Source organism: Sparus aurata, chromosome 10 (assembly GCF_900880675.1).
Source record: "Sparus aurata chromosome 10, fSpaAur1.1, whole genome shotgun sequence".
NCBI lineage: Eukaryota > Metazoa > Chordata > Actinopteri > Spariformes > Sparidae > Sparus > Sparus aurata.
Genome location: NC_044196.1, coordinates 17,674,304 through 17,689,190, shown reverse-complemented (window position 1 = coordinate 17,689,190; position 14,887 = coordinate 17,674,304).

Here is a 14,887-nt window from a genome sequence, read left to right as displayed (position 1 = left end):
GTTGCCAGTGGAGATATGGTAATATTTCTTTTCATACTAGTCGAGAGGAGAAGATTTGGTTGGAATACAACATAATTCAAACCAAACACAAATTCCAATCATGCATGATTTTATGTGTGAAGCCATTTTTCCACATTTGTCACATCAGACTTGTAGCAGAGTTGTTATTTAATCCTCTCTGTAGCACTTTTTAGATGTAAGTTCCAGTGATTATTTCTTAAAAAAAAATCACGTTCCAGTGGTACATGCACAACACAAGCCCTTACAGCGGAGTGTGTGTGTGTGTGTGTGTATATTTATGTGTGTGTGTGTGTGTGTGTGTGTGTGTGTGTGTGTGTGACCCTGTCCCTTTAAAACAGCCAGAAGGTGAGTGTGTGCCTCACAGTGAAGCGGTTAAACGGAGGTTAACACGTGTTGAGGCGGAATACAAACATAATTAGGTCGCGTTAAATTCATGACCTAGTAAATATATTTCCTAAATGTACTTCTCCCTGCTTGGAGAGAGAAATTGGTGCACAAGGTTTGAATGGAGGCCAAGGGTTGTGTCGAAATAAAAAATGCACTTGGAAGTGACATTTAAAATTGATGCAACAAGCACACTTTTCTACATCATGCTAAAGGCCCGCTGGTTTACTACCTTCTCGCTCTGCACGCACAGGTGAGCTACACGCTGGCTGCATGAATCTCTTAGTGTGTTACAGGTATGCGATGAGTTTCTTATGTTTCATTAATGCTGCCAAGATTTTTTACGATGAATAAGTAAATGGTCGTGTGTCGTGGTCACATCATCTAAATACACATTTGAAAGTTATGAGATATCAAACATCTGGTATTCCATGTGTGACTCAGTGACGTAAACTCAAAGGGCCGCCTGCTTTTGTAGCTTTGAAACTGCAGCAAATCGTTAGCAGTTTACTATATGAGGTGTCAAATCTCTCCAAAAAGTATCCTAGAGTAGAATTGTCTAGAGAATTTTCTATAGACTCTATTCTATAGAGTACTCTTGGAGAGTATTTGAAAATCTCTGGAGTATCCTCGAATAGAGCTGCCTGGAATTCTAGATTAATTAAAGAGCAATCTAGAATCTAAATGTCCAAAATTCAAAAGGATAGTAATATAGTATTCTACAGTGGATTTTTCATTCTCTGAACTATCCCGAAATAGAACTGTCTGTGGTTGTAGAGTATTCTGTTGTATTCTGGAATATTCCGGAAGTTTTTTGGAGTAGCGTACAAGAGAATTCCTCTATTCAAGAGAGAGTTATCTGGAATAGAATTGTCCAAAATTCAACAATAGTTATTGGCTATGATAATTATTAACTATTTAATAATCTGGAGAGCTTTCAAGAGTTAAATTGTTTATTCAAGAACAGAACTGGGCATGTGATTCTACACTAGAACATTCCTTAGAGTGTTCTACGGTAAAATCGTTCAATTCTAGGGTTAGGGTCAATCTAGAATAGAATAAAAGTTAAATCTCCAGAATATCCACTTTATTCCTATGAACTTTGCTACCTTACATACATTATGGGCACGACTACCAGTGCATCACTTCACCCGGAACCAGTGCTTTCCATGCATGCTAACATGATGCTAATCCTCTTTCTGAGATGTGTGTTCAGAGTTTTCTATGTTAGATTATCTATCTTATCTATTCTAGAGTATTTTGGAGAGAATAGTGTTATCCAGTCTTCTGAGTATTTTAGAATAGAACTCTAGAACTGGAGTATACTGGAGTGGTATTGTTTAATCTTCAGTTTGTTGTACTCTAGTAGAATACTCTGTAAAAACATTCTAAAGTAAAATTGCTATGAATATAAAATGTTCAAACCTCCAGCCTATCCACCTCAAGATTTTCAGTTTCCAGAGTATAGATAGAATCTCTGTGATGAATCGGTTATATTCTAAAGTATTTTCACAATACAACCAGATTCACTAAACACATAATTTGAGCTTTGGCTTATACAACCACTCTGAATCTATCGGTCTGTGTTGCTGTGGTTCTTTGACGTACGGTGCTGCACATCAGTCCGAGGCCACCTCTGGACGACCCTTTCCCTCAGGAACAGGTGAATAAGATGTGCTCCGATGTGCTGGAAAAACACTCGTAATAGTCCGGGCCCGTGAGAGGATTGAGGTCCGAGACCCGCAGTGCTCCTGCAAAGCGGTCGTCACCGCCCTCCAGTTTGCGTCAAAACACATTAAAATGCACCTGCAGCAATAGAATAAAACTCTCGCTTTCTTTCTTCCTCTCCCTCGTTTCCCCTCTCGCTCCAGCGCCAGGCAAACGCCGCGGCGGCAGCAGCAGCCAGTTGCCATGGCAACAGAAGCAGATGTTGAGGGGCTTCTCCTGTGTGATGGGATGTGAACTATTGACCTCGGCCTTTGAAAAAACAGAAATGGCAGTAATGGATATGGATTTATGAGTGTATGTGCCACAGCTACATTGCCTCTAACGCAGCTTGGCACACCATATGCCACTGTATGCATTTTTTATGACCGACTTACTTGCAGGGGTTGAGCAATTTACTTTGCACACAGGCTCTGGGGCTTTGAGGCAGTACACACACATATACTGTATGTTGAAATTTTAGAGCATAAACTGTATGTGAAAGGGATGATACAGGAAGCTTCTAATGAGCAACAGGCTCTACAACCAAGACAAATCTCAAGGATTAAAAGTAATTTAAGTATATCAAAAGGAATATTCTGCAGCTCGAGTGAGTTCTGTGACTCACACAAACAGCTGAACCAACTGTTGACCTAATCTGACAGACTAGGAAGCATGTATGCATTATTGTCTCCGGGCACAGAGTGAGTCACAGCACTGCTACAATGACCACAAGGGCCCACTTCTGCATTCTATCCACAGGCTACAGCATGCAGGCTGCAGGCTCCAATGCTTTACATATGCAGAGACACACTTGACCGGCGGTTCTTGCACGACTGTCTCTTATTGTTTAGCACATATGTCACTGTTTCTGCTGCAGAACAACCTTTGTAATCTGTCATGTAGGACTTGAGGGAGCCCAGAATCTTTCAGAAGTATTGTTGAAACTGGCCTCAGGCTGCACATAAGGAATACACATCTGATTTTAAGAAAACTAGTTAAGATTTTGTTAACTCTAGCCAAAATGGTCTATTAATGTTGACCTCCAAATGAGCAGCATAATTTTAATGATTATAATTATCCATGAAGAGTAAAAGAAGGAAGAGACACTTAAATCACACAAGACAAAGAAATACAGTTATTAGAGCATTAAAATGATGTTACATGTACTTTTGTCATCGAAGAGCTCAACATGTATCTAATGGAGGGAATTGTGTCTCTACTTTGTGGCCGTTTAATAGCAATAAAAAAACTTGCCGGTTTATTGATCCTTCTCGGTACGTGGCTTTTTGTCACAACAAGGAGAAACACTTTGTCTCAGAGAGCTCAGAGTAAACCCACCATTAGGTCAACCATTCATTTGAAGCCTCTGGTTTGGTATTACGGTCCTCGCTATCTTGGTTTTTGGAGCCAGAAGTGGACAAGAGGGGGGGAACTGGGGAGAATATCCTGATTGGATCTGTCTGAGAGCTCAAGGTAGGCACATTCTGTAGTATGTCTTTTACGATTGTCTATTTTACTCTAAATAGGACCAGAATGTACTAAATACATATCATGCTGTGGTGGAAAAGGCTTTAAACTAAAGATTGAGACCATAAACTCACCAGGAAACCATTTAGAGAGGTAATAAATCAAGTGAGAAGAAGGCGTAGTTTCTTATAAGCTTAAGGCAGGAACACACCGGCCCAATCGTTGGACGTCTGAAGCGTTTGGAGAGACTCGGACGAAGTCGGGAACAAATGTGTTTGGTGTGTTCAGCTGCGTCGGAAGCTTTCGGAGCCGTGCGGACATGGTCGGTTCCGATTGAGCATGCGAAGCCTGAGGAGGAGGGCTGTCGGACGTCTGAGCCATTGGATTCTCTGATTGGCTGTGTGCCAGCTGAATGGCCGTTCTGATTGGCGGTGTGCTAGCGAATCAGCGCGGTGTGTGGGAGGTGCGGAATACTGTGTGCACTTTGTTTTTCTACGCACTCCATTCCGTCATTCTCCGTTTTCATGTTTTGCAGTACTGGCACGAGACTAGTTGTTATGTCCGTTCAGGACGAATTAATTTGTGTTCGTTTGGTAATGCCTCGCTGCATGTTTAGTATGCAGCTGTTTTTATCTGAAATAGTTAAGTTTCATTTTTATCGAAAGTAAAGAGAGTTGCGTGCATAAGCCTCTCGTTTAGAACTCACAACACAAGCGCCACCCGCTTATTGCATCTCGCGCAAGCGCAGAACGTACACGCTACTGTGGAGTAGGCAGCACGTCGAAGCGGTGTGTTCGATGCAACTTTTCTGCCGAACGGGTCAGACAAGAGGCAACGGAGTGGTCGGAGTATGGTCGGATTGGACGTCTGGGCGGTGTGTGGGGGCCTTTATATACAATCAGATGTCTTTTTGAAACCAGTAAGGAAGCCCCCTGCTGGCCAGTATTAAGAATGCATTTTTAAAGCGCCTCTGCATTGTCTTCACTTTTCAGAACCACTTTCAGAAGAGTGCAGACGAAAAGGTGACAGGTTCTCAGGACGCCTTTCATTATCAGCTCATCTCCCTTGGAACCAGAACCGAGGTGTTACCGAAACATTTGAAAAAGCACAACAGTTTGAGTACAAAGTGAGCCATGCATTGTATGTTTTCTACAACATAATGAGAGGATCAAAAGAGTAATAGAAACAACCAAACATTAAATGAACAATGAGCCACCTGATAAAGTCTAAGTTCACTGTTTTGCCCACAGAACAGCTTCGGTTCTACTTGGAAGACTATAAGTCATGAACGTGGCCCCTTTCTCCTGTAAGAAAAGCCTCCTGGTGTTTCAGGAATAAAGAGAACTAATGTCGACGGAAGACATTTAACTGTATGTGTGGCAGCATTTATTACAGCCTGATAATCTCTGACTGTAGCAACAACATGAGGAAAAGATCAGTATGGTTATTTCAACATTTTCACTTTAGTTCTTTGATGTGCTGTAGAGCAGTGGTTCCCAACCTTTTTTCCTTGAAGCCCCCCTTGCCTGTGTCCAAGACAAGCCAGGCCCCCCCAACCCGCATACACTAATAGAATAAAGTGGTTAATTACAAACCTTTATTTGCAAAAATAAACAACAGCTATATTCTCCTCGTTTTATAATGTATATAGATACATTTCTTCCTTTTTGTGTCTTTTTGTGTTTTGTATCACACACACGACCAGAATAGGCCTACCAGAGAGCAGAATAGGCCTACCTCATAGGGGTGTTGGTAATAAATAGCTTAATGAATTTAAATGTTGACCAAGAAATATGTTTCAATTTGGATTTTAGAGAGTTTTGATTGGGTGTGTTACTGGGATTTAATGCAGTCCAGGGTATAATTGACTATTTTTGATTTTACCATTATATTTCACCTTAAAAACTATTTACCTTGCCTTGTTTGGTGTCATTATTTTCACCACAACTTCACATGTGTGACTGTACAGTTATTTTTTCATTTTGACACACATCTCTCAACTCTCTCGTCGTCACTGTCGGTCCCTCCACAACTTCCTCCTGTCCCCCAGCAACCAAATCACGTGTCTTGCCATGTAATTTTGTGATTGGCTGGTGTGGTGCCTTTTTCCACCATTAGGCACGTTTTTTTTCCGCTCGCAAACTTTTCCTGCTTGCCGACACTTTCATGAGAGAAAGGCCGCGTCTCTTCCTGCACCAAATGCGCAGCAAACGTGACGGTAATGTTAACGAAAAAGCGTGCCGTACATTATTTATCATAAGTCCGGTTTTACTTGGCCTATCAACACAATTTAAAAACTGGTACACAGCTTGAAGGCTGCTCCAACACATAAGTCGGACCGAGACTCACTGAGGCTCCGTCTTGCTGCTACGTCATCATAAATAGGTCACGTGATTTTGACGTACCAGTGCGTCAATCGACCTCAGAGGGTTGCACAGATATAACTTTAACCTCACAACCTCAGAACAGACAAAGTTGTGCGTCCCCCCTGCGATCTCTGGCGCCCCTGCCCCCCAGGTTGGGAACCACTGCTGTAGAGGACCAAAGTTCGGGTGTGAACCCTGGGCCACTGCAGCGAGGACAAAGCCTCTGTATTAAAATGTTTTTTTTGGAAAGATTCGCCAGTTAGCTTGAAACAAGAAGAAATAAAGGTTGCAGCAGGTTTTTAGTTGTTTTAAGAAAATAAGACTTTCAGCATTCAATAATTACCAAAATTACCTGATAAGATGGAGAATTTGCAGTGTGGTCAGCCTTTCTTTCTTTCTTTCTCTTCTTTCTTTCTTTTCTACCTTCATTCTTGTCATGTTTATTTCCTTATTTCCTTCATATCTTCTTTCATTCCTTCCTTCTTTCATTACTCCCTTGTTTCCTTCCTTCCCCCTTACTTTTCTTCATTCTTTCTTTCCTTCCTTCATGCCGTCCTTTCTTCCTTTTTTTCTTTCTTTCTTTCCTACTATGATCCTTTTTCCTTCATTACTTCTTTTCTTCCTTCATGACTACCTTCCTTCTCTCTACTTTCTATCCTTCCTTCCTTCATTTAGTGTGTTCTCTCCTTCCTTCCTTCTTTACTTCCCTCATTCCTTTCTTTTTTGCCGCTTTGTCTACTAGTTGTGTAATTGAATTTTCAAAACTCGATGAAAGGCCTCTTTTTAAAGCTAACAATGGGCAAAGCACAGCCCTGAAGTCTCCTGTCATATGGAGTTCTGGTTATTTTGGCCACCCATATAGCATGTATTCATATCACACAGCCTACAGGTTGCACACATCGCCTTTCCAACACGTAGACCCATACACACACTTGATCTAAGCAGAAGAATAATAGTCCTCCCAAGATTGACTTCATTATACAGACACGATTAATCTTTAATCTGCTCTTCACCCCCATCCAGAGCTGTGACTCCCGCTCTCTGCCGGCACATCAAACTTTCATGAGGGTAATCGAGATAAACCCGAAATGGAATAACCGCTCCTTCTGTATAATCCCGGAGGAAAGGTGAAAGAAAACGTTTTCAAGGTGTTGCGAGGTGCCAGACGGCTCGCTGAATGAGCTTTACACCCAAATGTGTCGCCATTGAGCAGTACGGAGTGGAAGTGTTTTCCAATAGAATATTCTACGGGTGCCTGAGGGACCCACTGTGAGTGTGTGTATGTGTATGTGTGTGTGTGTGTGTGTGCGTGTGTGTGTGTAGGTGTGTGTGTGTGTGTGTGTGTTTGTGTACGTGTGTGTGTGCGTGCGTGCGTGTGTTGTGTTGTGTTAATGTATGTTTCCTTTGGACATTTTGTACTAAACCAATTTGAAATTGTTCGTCTATCAGGAGATTAAGTAAGTAAGCAGTACACGAGGTAAAAAAAAAAAAAAAAAAAATCTCTTGTTCTTCAGACCGATCTAATTTGTGTTTGCGTGCGTGCGTGTGTGTGCGTGTGTGTGTGTGCGTGTGTGTGCCTAATAGGTTTGAACAGCCATGTAATTCCCTGCTAGTCAGTCATACAAATCTTTTTTTCTCAGTCTTATATAATGTAGCTCAGATAAGGTGAACAGGTCATTCAAGGATCTGCTGGATTAGGCACCCTGTGTGTTTTATGTGTGTACTTCTGTGTGTGTGTGTGTGTGTGTGTGTGTGTGTGTGTGTGTGTGTGTGTGTGTGTGTGTGTGTACGCGGTGGTACACAGGGCGAGACAGTAAAAAAGAGCAGGGAAGAAAAAACACGGAGAAAACATCACAGCATGATTTAAATACACCGAAATACACATTGCTCAAGGGTGTACATTCATGCTTTCATGTATGTGTACAGTGTATACATCCATGTGCATTACACAAAAAGCACAACGGAGTGTACAGTAGTATACAGACTGTGTTCACCACTAGGTTGCGCTTATCTTCTGTGAACTTTTAACCCCACCGCTAGGCATTCAGACAACATCACATCTGTTATTACGTGATCTCGCTTTGATTAATTAGGCGGATATGGCGGTACACACTGACTCTGTGGATCTACAAATGAGGATAAATCCAATGCAGGACGATTCAAGAGGCAAAGCAAACAGCAAGCGTGAAGCGATGCATACTGACAAACTATGAAACGGAGGAGAAAGAGTGAAAAGAGAGACTCATGAACGTGGGAGGAGAAGGAAGAGAGGAGCTGACAGGACTGGTCATAGATGCAAATGTTTTGCTTGATGCAGTTCGACAGTCAAAGACATGTTGCTCTGACTGGATTAAAATACGCAGAAGCTTTCTGTCTCTCACAGCTGACCCCAGATCTGTTCATTCATCCTGTCCCGTGCAGCATCAATCTTTTAGCCTTTTATCCCTTCCTACCATGGATGGATTACTGAATGGCCTAACTGGCTGGCGTTTGAAGTAATTAAAGTGGGTAACATGACCTCTGAGAGACACAAAACGACTACAGAGAGATACAAAACTGCAACAAAGAGACGGAAAATGACTAAAGAGAGATACAAAGCAACAAAGAGATGCTAAATGACTACAGAGAGTAACAAAACGACAACAGAGAGATGTGAAATGACTACAGAGAGTAACAAAACGACAACAGAGAGATGTGAAATGACTACAGAGTGATACAAAACCCCAAAGAAACTCAAAGTAACTTCAAAGAGGTGCAAAACGACCACAAAGAAGTACATAACAACTACAGAGAGGTGCGGAACAACGACAAAGAGTTGCAAAATGAGTTCAGAGGGATGCGAAACAACAATAAAGCAATGCAAAACAACTATAGAGATACAAAACAACAACAAAGAGATGTAAAACGAGTACAACGTGATGCAAAACAACTATGAGAAGATGCAAAACATCAAAAAAGAGACACCAAAGAAGTGCAAAAAATACAAGCAGACGTCAAACAACAACAAAGACACACAAAATCACAAATAAACCTGAAGCGACTTCAAAGAGATGCAACATGACAACAGACAAACAAAACAACCGCAACGAGACACAACATGTCCAGAGTAACACACAAACTGTCGTCAAAGACAGAAAGTCGATAACAGAATGACATTTTTTTATCAAAGGCTGGAGAGATTAATTTGTTTGGTGTGGCACAACAAAGAGGGAGGGAAACGCTCTGTGGCGTCTGCAAGCTGGAACCCTAGAGAAGTAAAAAAAGGCCTCTATATTGGGGTTTGACAGAAAGTCAGCCAGAATTTAAAGGTCCAAAAACCTAAGCACCTACAGCAGAGGGAGAAACAGAATTTTGAAAGAATAATACAACCTGGCGCTCCAGTTGGTATTTTCCCCTGCCAGGCAGAAGTCACATCTTCAGTTTCCCCTTTTCCCTCTTTCCCCCTCTCGGTTGTATCTGAACAGTCTTCTTCCTCCTGCTGCTCTCTTTTTTTTCCTCCCGTTCTTCAGCCTTCAGGCATCTGCCACCATGAGCTGATGCGAGGGCGCTCACTTGTAACCGGAAATGTTCATCATCCCCTCTATTTGCATCCTGACCTCCAGCTGAACTCGCCTCACAGCTCGGAGGAGGCCACAGAGACAGAGAAGCGAAATGTCAAAGACGTGGTGAAAAAAAAAAAGCAGCAGCAGGTTTGTCTTTTTCATATCTTTTGCAGGACTGCTGTACTTTTTCCAACATCTTGAAATAGTCTCGCGCCTCTTGTTCTTGCTCTCCTTCGGGACACAAAAATGTGTTTCAGCATTTACGATTTAATTCCCTTATTGCGTATACATCCTCTACATCAAGGCTCTGCATCAAATGTCCTGCTGGCGTTTAGGCCAGCTCGTCTCACTCCGAGTGCAACTAAAATTATTTGTAGGACGTTCCGGATGAGAGGTTCTGCCTTTTGCGCACAGAAAAATACAATATTTTATTCATGATGCAAGATACAAAGCATGTCGCTTTCATTGTCAGATGCCCTCGTCAGATATTGCACTGAATAAATAAAACCTATATGTGTACATTTTATTACAGCTAGTGGAAAAAGCAGCCTGAAAATGTATTCTCTGTAGCAAAAGACCCATAATATCCAATACAGTGAGCCTGCTGTAGATAAAGAGTTAAATGTGGTGTATGAAATTGCTTGTCATCAATTAAAATGTAAAAGACTGAGTCCCATTTCATCGGATATATCGTCTTAAATATCTTAAAATATCTTTCATCATCTGCACATCAAATATGTGATAAAAAGATTAAATTATAGCGACTTCTGGATTCAACCAGCAGTTTGTAGCGTCTTTTAAATGTAAGCCTGAGTACTCATTTCACTCCGCTCATTTAGCTTCTTTACTCTGTGCCATGCTGGATATGAATACCGGGAGTTTGATTCGCAACGCGCTCTGACAGCTGCTTTGCACAGCCCTCCGTCAGCCAATCGTCTCCGCCGCCGCCAGCCCCTCAGCCAATGGGACGGCACGGGGCCCTCGGGGGGGTGTGTCTCATTAGCTAGATTCCAGGACCTGGCTCTGGCCCACTGGACGCACTCAGCCGGAAAGGATGCAGTCCAGAGGGGGATTCATCATCTGCGGCATCGTCTCCTCTTCCTCTGTCTCTCTCTGCTCCCTCTTCAGGAATCGAGAGGGCAGCGGAGGCGAGAAAGTGAAACACACAAAAAGGAACACAAAACTAAAACTGAAAAAGGCAACAGATCTTATTTTTTTTTTTTATTAGCTGTGGTTGAAAACTTTCATTTCCTTATTCCCTGCAGGAACATTTTGTGCTTTATTTTTCGGGTCCGCCCTAGGGCTCTTGGTGTGCTTTTCGGTGGAAGACTTGATCAGTATTTTTTTTTTACCTGAGAATGGATGTGTATGTCTGTAATGAACCCAGCCCCGCTATTCACATCCACAATTAAAGAAATCAAACGTCAACGATCTCTCAAGATCAGCTGAGGTTTTGGTTCTCGCAGATGCCTACCCAACTCTTCTCCCCAGCAGGAACATTTTGTACTTCCCTCCTCTGCGCTACAACTATTTTGGGTACAGACTCCAGAGGGCCTGTGAGGGATCATGGGTGGTTTATGTAACTGGTCTGACTGGGGCTATCTCATTCTGAAAGGCTAACGTTATCTAAATGTACACTACGGGAGGCAGACGAGCGGGAGAGGGAGAGCGAGAGCGAGGGGAGCAGGGGAGGGGGCAGATCTGGAACTCCTCATGGTCCATCAGATTCGATATGAATCCTTGCCCTCAGCGGACCGATACTGACCTTTCCACCCTCGATCATGCAGATATTTACCTGTCCACCACATGGGACACCACTTTGGCCTTTGCCAGCGTCTCCTTAAGATGAAGCATCTGCTAGAAAAGGAATGAATAAAGTCAATATCCCCCCCCCCCCCCCCCCAAAAAAAAAAAATTTGGGTGCTTTGGATAAAATGTACAGAGAGAAAAAAAGGTCTGTTTTCTTCTAAATGTCAAAAATAAAATTACAGGGAAGAAGGTGAAGAAATGAGAGTGCTGACGTTTTGTCACAGGCTGGTACATGTACGCATTGTGTTGCAGAGATGTCTACTGAAGTTAGCACGCTAACCAGCTAGCCCTGGCCTGTCCTTAGTCCACACCACTAAGTGACTGCAGCTACGGTGTGTAGCAGTTAGTGGTTAGTCTGGTGATGTGCTGCCCCCTGTTTGTTTGGAGTATGAATTTAAACTTGCATATTGCACCTTATGTTCATATTCTGTGTTTTTAAACAAGTCCTCATCTCAACAGAAATGTGGCTGACTACAAAACCTCGCCTGACTTTTTCATTGTCTTATAAACCTGCTATAAATGGTGCTGTATTAGAAAGAGGTCACAACAAAGGGATTCAAATAGTTTAAGGCAAAATTGAGAGAGCAGGTTGTCTTATTTCAATAAAAGAATAGGAATATAATTTCAATTCAGATTACCATTGGGACTAAATTAAACGGTTTCTTTCTGTATTTATATTCAGTTGCAAGAAAAATCTGATTCTGTGCTACGATGAGTCGCCCTTAAACACACTGAAGAAAGGAATGATGTATTCAGTGAACAAATCATTTTGTTTTTGACGAAAATACCTTCTTCTATGTATTCTTTCCTCACAATAGCTATGTATTTTCCCCCCCCCCTATAATGAAACCCATCGTTGTTTCCACCACCATCCGAACGCACAATCACAACATGATTTATCATAAACTAGCGCCAGACAGCCATGCTAATTATGGTGAGTCAGAAATAAACCTGGAGTATTAAAGCCACTTGAATATTAATGGAGGTGTTAAAGCGGAATCACATTTATTTCCCTCCTGGGTCAAGTACCGAAAAGAAAAAACATTGTTTGAAAGACCATTATTCAAATGAGAGTGCACAGACCTTAATAGAAATCAGCCCAGCCATTAACTTCTGTTTTAACACAGACCAGTAATTTTGTTTCCAGCATTTGCGGACATGATTGACGGTGCTGTTCCTGTCTATTGTCGAGCATGTAAATGTGGCCTGGCGCATATTTCCCAAAAAGCCTCATTCAGGCCCTTAAAAGGCTCCAAATAAAGATAAATTAGGGTTACCATGTTGCCTTAATCTGAACTAATGCCAGTTAAAACAGAAATGAGTGCCCAGGAGTGGTTTCATCATTCACTGTTTGCACCATTCAGTGTGACGACGCTGATACGGAGCAAGGACTCACCTTTGAACTCACAGATATAGTGGTGATTTTTGCTTCCTGAATGGCCTTGAATGGAAAGAAGTAAGAAACATAATGGCTGTTGAGATCAAAGTTTGCTTTAAAAAAATCACATTTTACATGTTTCTACTTTTTTAAACGCTCATCCCGAAGCCTCTCTGACATCGGTGTTGCCAAGGTTATTTATTTTGCCAAGGTTAAGTAACTTGGCAAACAACTGATTATAACACCCACATATCCTGTAACCTCTTGTTCCAACTCTTCCTTGAGCTAGAAAATACCCAAATTGAGACCAACATTCAAACATTAAGACACCTTGTATTTTCGGGCCACTTAGACCTGATGAAAAGATAGACATTTAAAGCGATAGTTTGACATTTTGGTAAATATCAAACAGAGGGCAGAGAGTTAGGCTAGATGATAACTCTGATACAACTATCATGATTGTATGTATATAAATATTTTTACTCTTTGTTTTTATCTGTGCCGAAAAATGAGATGTAATCTAGAATAGATTTGTTGGTGGATTTTTGTTAATTTACACACAGTTAACTTTTTCCCCCTTTTTCAGTATCCATGCTAGGCTTAGTTAACCGGCTACACAGCTACATAATATATAGAAAAGGTGTAGAAAGAGTGCACTAAAATGCTTATAAATGTATTCCGAAATGTTGAACTATTCCTATTCAAGTTACTAAATGAGGTTGGATACCCCTTTTATGTCTGTGTGTTTGCCATTCGCTAAATAGGCTATGAAGCTACAGCCAGTTAGCCTAGAGTAGCAACCCATAAAAACCCCGTAAAATTACATTATGGTGTTTTTGCTCATATTTCATGCAGAAAATCAAAAATGTTTAGGTTTGCATTTGCTACTTTCCACATAGTTAGCGGTGTCCCTGTTTCCCAGTAGTAATGCTAAGCGTATAGCTAACTGGCTGCATAGTGTTGTATTTAGCAAAAATATAAGAGTGCACAGCAAAAAAACAAATAAACATATCATAAAATCTCAAACTATTCTTATTTACAGTCTTTTGAGTTCCTGAATGATGTTTGACACCGCTCTAATGTCTGTGTTTGTGCAAAATAAGCTACAGCCAGCAGACCAGTAAGCTAAGCTTAACATAAAAGATGGTCACCAGGGAAACAGCTAGCTTGGCTCGGTCCAAAGCTATCAAAATCTGCCTACTAGCAACACTAAAGCTCACTTGCTAACATCTATGTCTTGGCAGTTTAATGTGTTCAAAATCTTTAGCATAAAATGAACAATTTGTAGTTTTAAGGAGGGTAAGCTAACCTGATGGCTAACCTGATGGCCGTAGATTTATATTTAAGCACCGTACAGATATGAGAGTGGTATTGATTTTATCATCTAACTCTCCGCAAGACATCTATCTATCCATCTATCTATCTATCTATCTATCTATCTATCTATCTATCTATCTATCTATCTATCTATCTATCTAGGCTATGTTTGGCTGAGCCACATGCATATTTAATCATGTACTCAAAAGTTTAGTCTCGCAGGCTCGACAAGTTTTAAACTTCAAACAGCCTAAAAAACATTTAAACTAACCCACTAATAACCATGTCTTTGAATTTTGCTTAAAACCATCATGCATTCTGTAATCAATCCAAGCTTTTAACCAATAAATCAAGTGTGGTACGATAAATGAGCCGTGCGATGACAAATCTAAGGATTTAAAAATGAAAAAGGGCGCCGCTTATGACATATTATGGCTGAGTTTTCGGTGGACACCTGATATCTTGAAAACATTATGCTGAAATGTGTGAAAATTATGTCTGCATCAACTGCAATTTGACGACTTTTTTTTCTCCTCCTCCTCCTCCTCCTTCTCCCTTTTTTGTGCCCTTAATTTCTCCCCAGACGCTTTGAAAACAGTCACACCCTGCAGAGATGATCAAAGAAGCAGGGATCCATCTTGACACAACACCCTCTCATCTCGCCTCTAAAGGCTGCTCACATTGAATGGACAGATTAAAAAACATTGCTGCCATGTTAGATACGGACCAGCACTCACACTCCATAATTTTTAGCCTGATGATTGCACACAAGTGTTTTTGGCTGTTGCATCTGGCTCCACAGATGATGGAAGTTGTTGTATGTATCCACCCGTATTTTCCCGGCTGTCAAAAATTGCATTCTGAGAAAGCCGCACTCCTCTCATCAAGAGTCATAA